The sequence below is a fragment of the Diabrotica undecimpunctata genome, unplaced genomic scaffold (assembly GCF_040954645.1).
Source record: "Diabrotica undecimpunctata isolate CICGRU unplaced genomic scaffold, icDiaUnde3 ctg00000606.1, whole genome shotgun sequence".
NCBI lineage: Eukaryota > Metazoa > Arthropoda > Insecta > Coleoptera > Chrysomelidae > Diabrotica > Diabrotica undecimpunctata.
The window spans coordinates 114287-128898 of NW_027311918.1; the positions used below are offsets into that span (position 1 = coordinate 114287).

The window sequence follows — 14612 nt, forward strand, 5'->3', positions numbered from 1 at the left end:
CAAACCGCATAGCCAAATGATATCAAACACAGTTTCCTATCTAGAGTATTTTACTGACCAGCCACTTGCTTGTGAAAATGTACAGCAAGGGTCTAGCAATAGCTATGAAAGGTATACAAATAAAACAACCGACTCCTTTAAATTATTAGTAAACAGTAAAGAGGTTAAGTAATATTTATAAGTAGACATAGTCGCGTATAAAATGTCATGTACAAAATAAAAAAAAAAGAAATATTATTTTGCTTAGAATATACATACCTGGAGGTATCGTGTTGGTGCTTCAGGTTGTAGACACTAAATAGTACTCAATGCTCTCGAGCAGGCTTTTTATAGTATGTATATGGTGGGGTAGTATCAAGGCTTGGTCTTAAGACTTGTTTTTCTAAAAACGTATATCTAACCACAGAATCTGTTGTTGATCGGGTTATGCAAGCTTCTGCATTGATTAAACCTACCAAAGCGGAAAAACAATAGTGATAACTGAAACAGTTTTATAATGACTTAACCAATTATTTATCAAAGTATTGAAACACACCGCAGATAATACGGAAAAGTGCAACAAACAAATGCAAGGACAATAACGATAACGAAAACGTTCCCGCACTTTGAAAAATTGTTTAAAAGATTTTTGTAACACCTTAACCACTTATTTATCAAAGTATTGATTTATCTTCATATAATAGGAAAATGCAGCAAACAAATGCATGGTTAGGACGATACAAAACCAAGATTGTTTTTCGTAAAATACACAATAACAAAAATATTAGTGGTTTACTCCAATGTATATAAGGCCTACCAAGCTGTTTCACAACCATACAAAATGTTCTGCTATAAATGCAAATGTTTATTTTGTTTTTGTCAAGAGACACTAGAGTAAGTTACTATATAAATTCTATTTTATTAGTTATTATTGTTTATTATTTATTATTTTATAGTTATTACACAAAAAATGGGGTTCTGGTACAGCCTCATTGTGGCGGAAGACCTCAAGAAAACGAAGAGTAAGTAAATTTTAATGAATACTGATATTTATACTAACAGACATTTATGTTTACAGAATAGATAAATTAATAGACGGTACTTTAAAGGAGGGCGAGGAGCAGGGGGAGGCAGCTGCTGAAGAGTATGTATATACCACATTTGATTACTTATAGAATTATTGTTTTATTGATTTACAGAACCATCCTGGATATTTTAGGCGAGGAGTCTTTGTATGAGTAAGTATTAAACGTGTTGCAATATGTATAATATAATGCGGCTTTTGTTTCAGGCTTGATGGTTTAGACAGTAACGAAGAGGAGGATGAGGAGGATCAAACAACAACGCCACCACCCCCCAAAAAAAAAAGACGTTTAAATAAAAATTTTAAAAATTTCATGTGTTTATTATTTTACACTTTTACAGTAAAAACTACATATAATAGAACCATTAAATCATTAGAGAATCATTATAGCATTACTGGTAGTAGGTGTGAAAACAATGTTCACAGTGCCAAAGGTAAAATAGCCATCTTCTACGAATACTTCCATCGTTTCACCCTCGTTCACATACAAGTTCTCGATGTAAAATATCTGTCCATCTATAGAAAACTGCAATTGAAGCAAGTCGCCCTCACCATAATTATTACCTAGCCATATCTCACCACTGTAGACGAAATTATTTATTGCGAACGTAATCAACACAAAGTCAAGATCTTGTGTGAATTGAATCAGATTTATGGTAACGAATTGAAAATTTTCAGATAAAATGTTAATTTGAACAAGAAACTCGCACTCAGCCATGTTCAAGCAACCAATAAAGATAAAAGAATATCAAAGACTGTTACATTTTCAGGTCGAAATTCGAAATTTATATCTTTGTTTTGAAACAAACAAGAAACCGCAGTCATTTTGTAAAGGATATCAGATAAGAATGGTATTGTTTAAAAGAAAAATCATAAAAGAGAATCAAATAAAGTGTTAATAGGCCAATGTCTATATACTAACAGACGGATGCAGACTTACACAGAGACACACAGAGTGTAACAGAGGTTTGCAGAACATAGCAGGCGCCATCAGTGGCACGCTAACAGTTCAGACGCCGTCAGCGACATGCAAGCAGAGGGTAGCAGAGGGTAACAGAGGGTAGCAGAGGGTATAAATACAGGAGATGAAAACTATGACATCATTTGTTAAGATGTCGTCAAACAGAGCAGTTCAAGTAAAAAGACTCGCCGCAATTGTGAGGGCAAAGTATAATGATCTCAAAAGGATGCAAATTGATCAAAAAGAGCTACTAGAATCGACGTTAAAACCAGTAACTACACCTCTTAATGAAATACTCAACTACACAAATGAAACCAACACTAATAAAACACCAGATCTCGAAGAAGACGAAGCACAAAATATTCAAACAAAACACCTCACTTCCGAGGAAGTTCGACGTACTCAAGCCGTGAAGGGTAATGATGCCTACCCTTATCTTAAAAAATATATCCAAGATGTGGGGAACATCGACCAAGTATACGGTCCGAGATTTAATTGGTCTACCGGTGACTGGAAGTTTGGAACTCATCCCATTGATTTTGATAAAGATAACATTCAAATGGATTCACACATTTTTAAAGCTACACCTGGTTTATACGAATTGCTTTTTTCCAAAAACCCTCTACAATACACACTAGCCGATCAAAAAATCTACAAATCTATGCTAGATATATCAGGTGCCCACAAGGACGGACGAGGCAGGCTACGTCACCAATCTCACACCGTTAAATACGAAAAAATTATTAAGCCCATGTATCCAGCTAAAAGAAAAAAACCACAGACTTTACATTCTAACGTAAGAAATGACGAATCACGTGACCACGCTGCATCGGAACACCTGTGTAGAAGAAGACCACAGACCGTAAATGGTATTACAAGAAAGGTCGAAATACATGACCACGATGCGTCAATGTCAGTACATCAAAAGTCTAAAAGACACAACAATGTTCAAGATACACCAGACATACAGCAGGAAAATAAAATTCGTATTGAGGATCTGAGTGCTGTCGACAAACAGTTACTTGACGAAGTGGAAAAAATATGGACCCTCTATAACGAAAATAACGATCCAAATATACTTGTAGAAGGCCTCAAAATTCTTTCGAAAAGCGATGCTCTAAATGGAAAAGAAGCAGAAGAAATAATAAGTGAATTGCGTTATCTAGAGCTTATTCATTAATTGTCTCCATCTAGCGGCTACTAAGAAAACGGAATACTTCAGAAGTCATCATCTCACTAACCGACGCCTTCCTTCAAGAATAACATGTAATATGTATTAATTTAACAAATAAAATAATATGGAATTTAGCATGCCTTTTTATTTTCTACATAACCAAAACGCCGCGCCCGCGTCATTATCTAAAAATATCAATGACATCACCTATCTTAACCGTTTGACATAATACCTTGATAAAACACAAGTATGTTTTGCACACGGCACTATCTTTGCCTAAAAGTAGCGATGACGTAATTCTCGTCGACAGGTAAGATCTTGTTAATTTTGCAAAGATTTTCTAGCCGAAGTGCTACGAGTTCTCCCGAAGCGGTACAACGCCCTAAATTTTAATATTATTTTCTGAAAAAATGATCGTCGTTTTTGGCAAAATAGATTTTGTTTTGTTCTAATAATTAATTATAAATGTACATACTTTTATTATTTTGAATAAACTCGGTTTTAATTGCTTTATCACAATATGATAATAGCTAGCCGCAACTCGAAAATATAGATAATTTACAACCGGGATTTCGTAAAAAGACTAACTGATATGTTTTAAATACTTTATACAGCTGTTTTTATGTAAAATTAAAAATAAACACCCCTGTTTTTTCTCAAACAGTACTACCCCTTTTCCTTATCATAGAGTGTCACGTGACCTAGGGTGAAAACGTATAAAAGGCCCGCAAAAGATGATTTACTCTCATCACTATAAAATGAATGAATTTGGTTACAGTGAGGCGATGACATGCCTCCTTGCGTCATATCTTGCCAACAGAAGGTTCAGAGTTCGAATAGGGGCAACCCTATCCGAAGTCGGGACCCTGGAGGCGGGTGTGCCTCAGGGAGCGGTGCTGTCGCCGTACCTGTACACCATCTATACGGCCGACACGCCAAAAGAGCCAGGCTCTCTGTTGAGTCTTTACGCTGACGACACAGCAATAGCTGTTAGCTGGAGAAACCCGGATCATGCAGCTAATCATCTGCAAAGAGCACTAAACAGATTCCAAAGATGGTGTATAAAATGGAAAATAGCCCTAAATCCAGATAAAACACAGGCTGTAATGTTTAGTCACAGAAGAAGTGTACCAAATCGCGAAATTACAATCGAAAACACCCCAGTAGACTGGACCAACCAGGCTAAATATCTAGGGGTACATCTAGATAAGAAGCTAACGTTCACTGAGCACATCAATCAGCAAATACGCAAAGCCAAAGCGTTGAAAAGTCAGCTCTCAACACTTATTGGAAGGAAAAGTAAACTACGATTTAAAACCAAAATCAGGGTTGCGAATAGTATTATCCTGCCAGTCCTAACATATGCATCCGCTGCGTGGGGACACACCTGTAAAACAAACAGGAAAAAGATACAGACTACTCAAAATCAAATAGTCAGAGATGCCCTTAAGATACCAAGGTACGTACCCTTGAGATATGTATATAGAGACTCAGGACAAACAAGAATCCTACGCACGCTAGACGAGAGAGCATATGAAATTTTTAACGGACTAAGAAACCACCCCAGCAGAATGTTAAGAGAGCTGACTAACTACAATGAAAACACAAGGACGGTACACAGAAGACCAAAACAACAGATAGCTCGATATAGGGAGAACCCGAACGAATAAATAAAGAATGAGATGGTTGCAAGAAGAACGAACAAAGAAATGCAGTCAATCAGAAAACACACCAAAAAAAACTCTGGCGAGAGGGTACGCTTTTCTTTTTTAGGTTTTTAGGTTTTTAGGTAATTATAAGTCCAATATACACCGGGGTGTGTGAGAGCATTATACACTTGGGAATGCACACCCCAATACACGCACACAAATAGGATTAAGGAAAAAAGGAAAGAATTGTTGCCCAGGCATTTTATAGTCCCGACGCCACAAGGAAGTCCACAAAAAAAAAAACAAAAAAAAAAAACAAAAAAAAAAAAAACAAAAAAAAAAAGTGTTTTCTGATTAAATAACGTAAATTCATATTGATACATTCATACTTTTCATTAAACCGTTTAACGTAAATTTACCTTATATAGCAAATATAGAATTCTATATACCGCTCCGCGGACTAGGCCCTTAAGGCAGATCGAAATGAAAGATCTACTCGCGAAATCCGAGCACTGAGGTCATGTGCGGCATGCATGGGCTTGGTGGCCGGACCCCTCTCGGGTGCTCAGCCGGCGAGGAGAACAAAATTTATTTTGCCAAATCGGCGGCTGAGTGACCGAGCACACACTCTTTTCCGGACATAGAGCCATCAGCTCAGGCTGATGGCTCTATGGTCGGAACACACGCTCTTTTTTCTTTTTTTAGGGACTCAAGTTCCGACGTAAAGCTAGAGTAAAATCAATTGAGTCAGTAAAGTAAATAGGGAGAAAAGCCTAGATGTGGCTACCCCTACAGTTAGGTGGCATAACCACATTCACTAAAAACCGAGGATGTCCTATTACCCAGGGCATCTTAAGTAAATTTCAGATCATAAGCCTCCTCACGTAAGTCACACGATGAGGAGGGGTGGTGGAAAAGCCTGGGGGTCAGATAGGTACCACTTCGACTAGCGAGGTGTGACCGGTTTGATCTTCGGACATGTGGATCCCATTCTTACATTGGTATACACATGTTCCTAGGGGCAGGGTTGATCACTGCGTGTGTGTGTGTGTGTTACTCTCATTTCTTATCAGTCACCCCTGGCGTTAAGACGTGCTCTCTCTCTTATCAGCTCTTGCTCTTATCAGCCTTTACAGTAAGTGTGCATGTTTTTTGAAAAATAGATATTACATTTTAAATTTTTAGTTTTTTTGAAAAATTGTAAAGTTTTTTTGATTTTTAAATTTCTAATTTTGATAATTTTCGAAATGGTTCAAAATTGGTCATTGAAGGTTTTAGCGCGTAGATTCATAACTACATTTTGTGCGTACCTACATAGTTTTCAGCTCTCTTGCGAGCAGCATACAGGCGGTTCTCCTAGCCGCGGCGAAGAGAACTTGAAAGCTCTGTTGGAGGATGCGCTGAATGATGCAAAGAAACAGGGTGGCTACAAAAAAGGGGATAAAATCCGCGTAATTGCACGTAATGACAAGTTCAATCACCCTATATCGACAAAAGTGACCACAGAAGACAATATGGATAATTTATTACAACAAGTTGAAAACATATTAACATCTAACGATACTGTTCTTTTGGGTGACACGAAATTCGATATTCAAATTTTCAAGATGCCTAGGGGTAGCGGTCGTCGTAGAATGATAAATTTGTCAGAGGATCGTCGAACCAAAAAGAGCATTACACGGATTGTTAATACTGATAATCTTTGTGGGGCTAGAGCAATCGTAACGGCTCTTACATACATCACAAACGAGATTTTGGGTCACAAATTGATCAAAAGGGATACTCAGAGCATACGTGATGGCCGAACATTACAGACTGTTTTGGCGGAAAAACTTTGTGGTCTATTGGGTGGTTGCTATGTCGACGGCTTTACTTTGGATGATTTTAAGAAGGCCGAAGAACTGTTGAATGTGCAAATTAAGATCATCTGCGCTGAAAATTTCAACACAATCATATACGAGGGTCCCGAAAAAACAAACAAAATTTATCTATATAAAAACGGTAACCACTTCGATGTAATCAACAGTTTGAAAGGGTTGTATGGCACACATTTTTACTGTACAAAGTGCGATACACCTTATCAGGGCTCAAATAAGCACAAGTGCAAGAAAGCACCTCTGTGTACAATCTGCAAGCATCCAGAACACGACTTGTCGACGCACACAAAGATCCTTTGCGAATTATGTAACCGCTTCTGCTTTAATATTGAATGCATGCATAATCACGAAGCAATGTGCAAAGAAGTATTTAAATGTGAAAAGTGCAATAAAGTATGTAAAAGAGCCAATGAGCATGTGTGCGGCTACTCGATGTGCAGGAATTGTAACACATTCGTAGAGATAGCTACGCATCATTGCTATATGATGAAAAAACCCGCCAAAGGAGGAATTTGCGAAGTACCGTGTGTATGTAATAATCGTAGTAATGAAGAAAATATGGGTTGTCGGAAGCATTATAAAACAACTGTTACATGTAAATATCCATGTCAATGCAACGGCCTCTCTAACACACCCATAAACCGTTACACATATACAGAAAAATATTTATTTTTCGATTATGAAGCAATGCAAGACACAGGTATACACATACCGAACTTGGTAATAGCCCACGATTTTAATGGTAATAAATTTGTTTTCAAAGACAATGATGAGTTCTGTAAATGGTTAATTTCTGAGAAACACAGGGGTTATACAGCAATTGCCCATAACGGGAAAAGTTACGACTCGTATTTTATTTTGAAATACTGTGTAGAAAACACGATAAAACCGTACACCATCTACAATGGGTCAAAACTGATGCTGCTAGAAGTACCTGCTATTAAATTAAAAATAATTGATAGTTCGAATTTCGTGAGCGGTCCTCTGGCAGAATTCCCCAAAACGTTTGGATTGGCAGAGTTGAAGAAGGGGTATTTTCCACATTTTTTTAATGTGCCTGAGAACCAACAATATGTTGGGGCTTTACCAAGCCCTAAATATTATGGTCCCAATACCATGAAAGAGAAGTAACGTACAGCTTTCCTCGAATGGTATGAGGACCATAAAAACGATGAGTTTGATTTTCAGAGGGAGCTACATACCTACTGCGATTCAGATGTAGATATTCTACGAAGAGGTTGTTTGGAATTTCGTAAAAAATTTTTGGGGATCGCTAACATTGACCCGTTCCAATATCTGACCATTGCTAGTGTTTGTATGGCTATATATAGGGCCAAATATCTGCAACCAAATACTATTGGGGTTGTAAAACAGGATCTTAAGGATACGTACAGTGAAGCATCCATAAAGTGGCTCAGTCAGTTTCCAGACGTACAACATGCTCTTAATGGAGGCGAAATTACGATCTGTGGTGCAAAAGTGGATGGCTATGATGCCTGTACAAATACTGTGTACCAGTACCACGGTTGTTTCTGGCATGGCCACCCCGAGTGTTTTGCACCCAACACAATTAATTATGTCAACAATGAGTCAATGAGCAACTTGTACGAACGAACACTGAGGAGAGCCGCACAAATAAAAGAAGCTGGTTACAAATTAGTAGAAATGTGGGAATGTGAATGGTTAAAATCAAAAGAATGTAAAAATGCACCGAGCCCTCAAATTGTTGAACCCTTAAAGCCTCGTGAAGCATTCTTTGGAGGACGAACAAACGCCATAAAACTAAATGTGACTGATAAAAAGCTTAGATATATAGATATTGTATCGCTTTACCCTACTGTACAGTATTATGACCGCTACCCCATTGGCCACCCTGTTAAAATACATGCACCTGAATCATACAACCCCTCGTGGTTTGGCCTAGTACATTGTCAAATACTACCACCTACCAACTTATATCACCCAGTCCTACCTGTCAAAACTGACAAATTAATGTTTCCGTTGTGTAATCAATGCGCCTTGGAAGATTGCGAACATTGTGATCATGATGACTCAGAACGCGCATTAAAAGGTATGTGGACGACTCTAGAGATCAATAAAGCCCTAGAAAAGGGGTATAAAATGTTGAAAGTGTACGAGGTGTGGAATTTTGAACAAACTTCGACGGATTTATTTAAGGGCTATGTCAAAGATTTTATGAAAATAAAATTAGAAACTAGTCCACATACATATGCCTCAAACGAAGAATACGCTCGGGTTGTAAAAGAACAAATGGGCATAGACTTAGACTTGGAGAAGATATCTCCAAATCTTGGTAAACGAGCAGTCGCTAAACTATGCTTGAATAGTCTATGGGGCAAGTTTGGGCAAAGAATGAATATGAAACAGACAGAGTATGTTGTGGACCTCAAAAGATGGTATGAGCTCTTGATGGATGATAAGATTAACATAACTAATGTGATATTTGTTAACGATCATATAGCCCAAGTCTCATATGATTACAAGGACGTATTTGTAGAAGACCCCGCATCTACAAATATTTTTGTGGCTTTATTTACGACAAGTAACGCTCGTCTGAGACTGTACGATATGATTGATAGGTTAGGAGAGGCTGTAGCTTATTTCGAGACAGACTCCGTTGTTTATATTGATGATGGCCTAAACACTGTCGAAACAGGTGAAATGTTGGGCGATTGGAGCGATGAGCTTGGGTCAGATGATTATATTGTAGAATGGCAGGCTACTGGACCAAAAAGTTATTACTACAAAACAGTCGAGGGCAAAGAGGTGACTAAAATCAAAGGCTTTACTTTAAACTACGAGAACAGCCTAGTACTCAAAGCCTCCGCTATGACTGCTATCATACACGACCCCACCAAACAAATCAAGCTCACATATGACCAAATATGCCGCGATGTCCACACTAAAGACATAGTGACGAAAAAAAGGGTATCGAAGACATTCAAGATGGACTACAAAAAACGAAAAATTGTACATAATGATGAGTGTATGGATACCCTGCCTCTAGGCTACAAGGCCTCTTAGATTGCTGTTAATAGTGTGTCACATGTCAAAATCTCTTCATTCACAGTTGAACACTCATAGAGTACACACGTATCAAAATGTGGTCTGTAAATATTATAAATCAACGAGAAATTAAAAAATTCAATGCTCATCAGTGCACTTTCCAACTGTGCTGTGAAAACTATGTAGGTGGTGGTCTTAATCAAGACTCTTTGAAAAAGAAATTAGACTCTGCTCTTAACGATATAAAAAAGCAAATTGGCTACAAAAAGGGTGACAGAATCCGTATTGTGGCGTTAAATGACAATTTCAATCATCCTATTTCGACAACAACTAGTGCAGATGTCAATATGGCAAAAATGTTAGAACAAATTGAAAATGTAGCCAGTTCCAATGCTTACATACAACTTAAAGACACTAAATTCGACATTCAAATCTTAAAAATGCCTCGCTAATTACTTTTTTATGTAAAATGATTTGTTTTGAAAATTATCATTCAATTTAAAAAACATCAACAATATTCAAAATTTCAGAATGTTATCTTATTTTCAATGTTAAAAAATGCTATCTACCATTTTTAAAAAATATTTAAGAGCTACTGTACTTTTTTGCATAGGTTATATTTTGACATTATCCACGCTTTGTTTATGAAGAATATCTACATATTTAAGTGTAAAAACCTTTTAGCTTTAATCCCTGATAACCTTCCCAAGAGTCAGTACTATTTAGTCAGTGGTAGACTACCCCAAAGTAGTAGCCGTTGAACTAAGGTCTGACCACACCTCTGTATAATAAAAATCTTAAAAGATGCTCAGATAAATCACCAAAAGATATCTGTTATGAGTCACTGGCTACTTAATGAACCTGTCTGGTTAACTCCGGAGCTATGTGTTTGTTAGCTGCCTGATACCCAAAAGATACTCTGCACAGATCACTAAAAGATATTTACTGAGCCTTACCTTGAACTAAGCCCTGACCACACCTCTGTATAATAAAAAATCTTAAAAGATGCTCAGATAAATCACCAAAAGATATCTGCTATGAGTCACTGTCTACTTAATGAACCGGTCTGGTTAACTCCGGAGCTATGTGTTCGTTAGCGGCCTGATACCCAAAAGATACTCTGCACAGATCACTAAAAGATATTTACTGGGCCTTACACTACTTATATGTGATTTCTACATAAGCAAAGCATGGATGGGCCCAAATACCGTAGGCCTGTCTTATGTCTTTCTATGCTCTGTATATTGAGACATATGGCGGGGAATCTTAACGAGGCCGTAAGCATCTCCAATACTTCAATATTCTTTGATATATCCACGAATATGTCATATAATGTTGACGTATTGCCTCCTGGGTAGGCCTTGGAAAGAGATGTAACATTACTTAGGGCTATTATATTTACTTAAGTTTTATAAACACCCTGTACAAGAACATTTTGGTTAAACCTATATGTAAAATCTTCATTTTATCCGCCCTGTATAATAATTTTTGTTATTTATCTATTATTTATAATCTCTTTATTCTTAATGTAAAAACAATTACTAAACATTTGGTATTTCTTTTAATTATTATGTAAAATAAATTCATACTATTAGAAGATCGACAATTCTCAAACAAACAACAGGAAATTGTTATCTAATAATAATAAATTGATAAATTTATTATTTTGTCCGCATATTGCACAAACTTATGACTTCTGATACTTACAACAATCAAATTTTACATATTTTTATATTCTTTTCTTTAAAGCAAAAATTTACAATCATTTGCTTACCCTTAGTTATTCAGCGTCTAACGTTGTCAATTGTTGTTGTTGTTGATTTCCAAATATTAATTACGGAGGGCACTGATGCTTCATGTTCGGCTTCTCATCTAAAATTATAAGTTTACAGAATTTGTACAATGCTTGTACTGTGTAATATTTTTTCTAGGTACTCGTGTATTCTTTCTTTTACATTTAAAAACGTTTTTTATTAAACAAATAGCGTGACTTTGTTGCGCATGCTCATTAGACATTTGGGACATCTGCATATTGGACATTTTGCAAAAAAAAAAACCTTCGTAGACATTTTATTTACGTGCTTGTTAAAAACCAGGCACATTTATGGTATTTGTTAAAAAATAGGCATGCTTAATGCAGAATAACAATATCTTACCTTAGTATCTGTATACTTCGTCTATTCCTGTCGGTCTTTACGCCTTAGTTTTTGACAATTTAGAACTTTATGGGCTTTTTATCCCTTTGGTATACTCTGTAAGCAAAAGTAAAACTGTTTTAATCTCTTAATTATTTTACCACGTTTTGAAATATTTTGCCGGTACAACCGCCATTTTGTACATGTGTATTAAATCTACATTTTTTACAAAATACATGCTAGCGCTTTTACCTTCCTTACGTTTTTGAATCGTTTTAGACACCAGTCATTGAATAATAATAATAGTTCTTATTACTTACCTCTGTTTTCTTCTGTTAATCCTTGTTCTTGGTAGGTCCTTACAGGCATATAAATGTATATTTACATATTTTTTCACAAAATTTTTACATTTTGCCACATTTTTCTGATTTTTTACACTATAATCCATAACACGCACATTTCTTTGAAAAATATTATTTAAAATGAAACGATGAAGTCTTCGCTGTTGTTCTACACCTAGATAACAGTTTGCGGTTTTGGCGATATCGCAACCTGCTTACAACTTTATCAATTTTCACGTATTTTTTCTGCTTTTCATAAATAAAAGTATTGCATTTCGATATAGGGATATAAACTATTTGTTTATATTACGCTTACAATACCACAGAACTTTTGTGGTCTTCTGCAGCACTGATATTTAACCTAATCTTTACTAATTTGTAAATAACCGAATTAGATACTCGATTCAAAACATAATTCGTTACAACTAAAAACTGTTTTTTGTGGCGTACAAAACCGAATCTATATAAAAAAATTACAAATTGTACCAAATATAAATCAGACGTACACCCGGAAAGAAAAGTACTATACGGTGACAGTCTGGGAATGGCTCGCGGCTAGACAAAACAGTGGAGATGGTCGTGCGGTCCACAAAACAAAAAAATCCGAAGTTATATCAGGGGCGCCAGGTAAATTGGCCCACAGCCTTCCCTACGTTGCTATTCAATAAACCACCAACTTACCAATAGGTTTACTACTAAAATACTAAGTAACAGTATACAACCTGAATAAATAAAAAAATAAATGAAATTGTCAGATTAGAATTTAGTCAATTTTAATAAATAGATTCCCAAGATAGTTGAAAATAAATACATACATATTACATATTACAATATTATTTAACTTTACCATAGGCTTAATAAAAAAATAATATAAAAATGCGGCTTCTGCTTGCCTAACAAAAATTCATAAGTTATTTCTACTTAACAGAACAAAATGAAAGGTAAGACGTGTCAAAAGTACCGGACGCTAAGGGGTGTGCGGTTCAATACCAACCAAAAAAAAATAATTAACGCAAATAGGACACCACGTGAGCTCAAGTGCGTGCGCAGAAAATAATATAAAAAAAATAAATCTCAAATATATAACCCCCCCTTAGACGCAGTTTACAAAATTAAAATAGGTATGTGTAAATATTGAATTAATAAAATAAACCGCAAATTATCTTTAAAAAAAATCTGTAAAGTATTTGTAAATATGAAAATAAAAACTAACAGCAAATAATCTTTAAAAAAAAACTATTGTATTCCGCAAACCAAATTAGACGGTGCTTAAATCTTCCGTTGAAAATTAATTATCGATCCATACCTCGAATATTCATATACTTCACCGCGTGGAATTCCAGTTATAGTTCAGCGTGTCTTCAATCCAAAATCCCATACGATTGCCGATGTACATAGACTTGTGTGACAATGTTGAAAAGTTGAAAATTACAGCCAGATGGAAAAATACGAAGAAGAAGAAGCAGAAAAAAAACAAACAAACCAACCAACCAACCAACCAACCAACCAACCCCTTCTTAGCCAGATTAGGGGTTTGAAATATCCCAAATTGGACCGAAGCGTAGCCGGCTATTTGGACTCGTGATTAAGGCTAATTTCTTGATCTAAATACGACTCCCGGTATTCACGTGTACTGTAGATCCGCTTTTTTTAGCGAAATTGTGGATATTCCAAAAAAAACCCTTCCACGAAGGCAGCAAATCCCCTTGAATATCCACACGGTTCGGACTAGTCCAGATCCCACATGGAACAGCAGCAAAAGCAAAAAAACAAAAATGCCGTTTTTAATCTAGCCCAACCTTTCAGTAACACTCTCAAACCTGGAATCCCTTTCTTTCCGTCGTCTTTCCGAACACTTGACAACTTGACACACGGAGGTCACCGAATAGTACCGAGATTCAAAAATTTCAATTTTATGATCCCAATTCTTCCAAGATAACTCTAGAAAGAACGATCTAAATTAGTTTCTTCACAAAAAAGAGGACGTGTTCCCTTAACTTCAGCACAATTTGCCAGACATTACCCCTATTTGAAAATTACTAATTTTATTTTCGCCACCTTGCTTATAATATATTATAGGCAACCGCTCTTACACGTCCTGAATTATTTAAATTTTGATAAAATAGAGGTGGGACTTTCTACTTTAAATTTGGAACGTAACAACACCTCCCTTTCCCAGAGGAAAATTTACGAGGAAAAACTAGACGAAGAAAATTTTCCCTCGCGCTAGCGACACACTACCTAAACTCTGAGCGAAGTCCACACAATCCACACAATCATCATCCACACCGTCTTCACCATGCGCAAGTACTTGGACAACGAAAGACATACCAACCTCAAACCACACGCACAAAGCAACAACTTACTTACAACACTTACTCCACT

The 14612-nt window shown here is 36.4% G+C and overlaps 1 long non-coding RNA gene across 1 annotated transcript; it reads right to left on the reverse strand.

The window, feature by feature from the left end:
- Positions 1-264: 264 nt before the first annotated feature.
- LOC140431275 (uncharacterized) lies at positions 265-12405 on the reverse strand. The gene is made up of 4 exons (XR_011949650.1): positions 12207-12405; positions 11908-12003; positions 11526-11623; positions 265-451 (listed from the first exon to the last, which is right to left on the reverse strand). It is a non-coding gene; the product is annotated as an uncharacterized lncRNA (long non-coding RNA).
- Positions 12406-14612: the final 2207 nt, after the last annotated feature.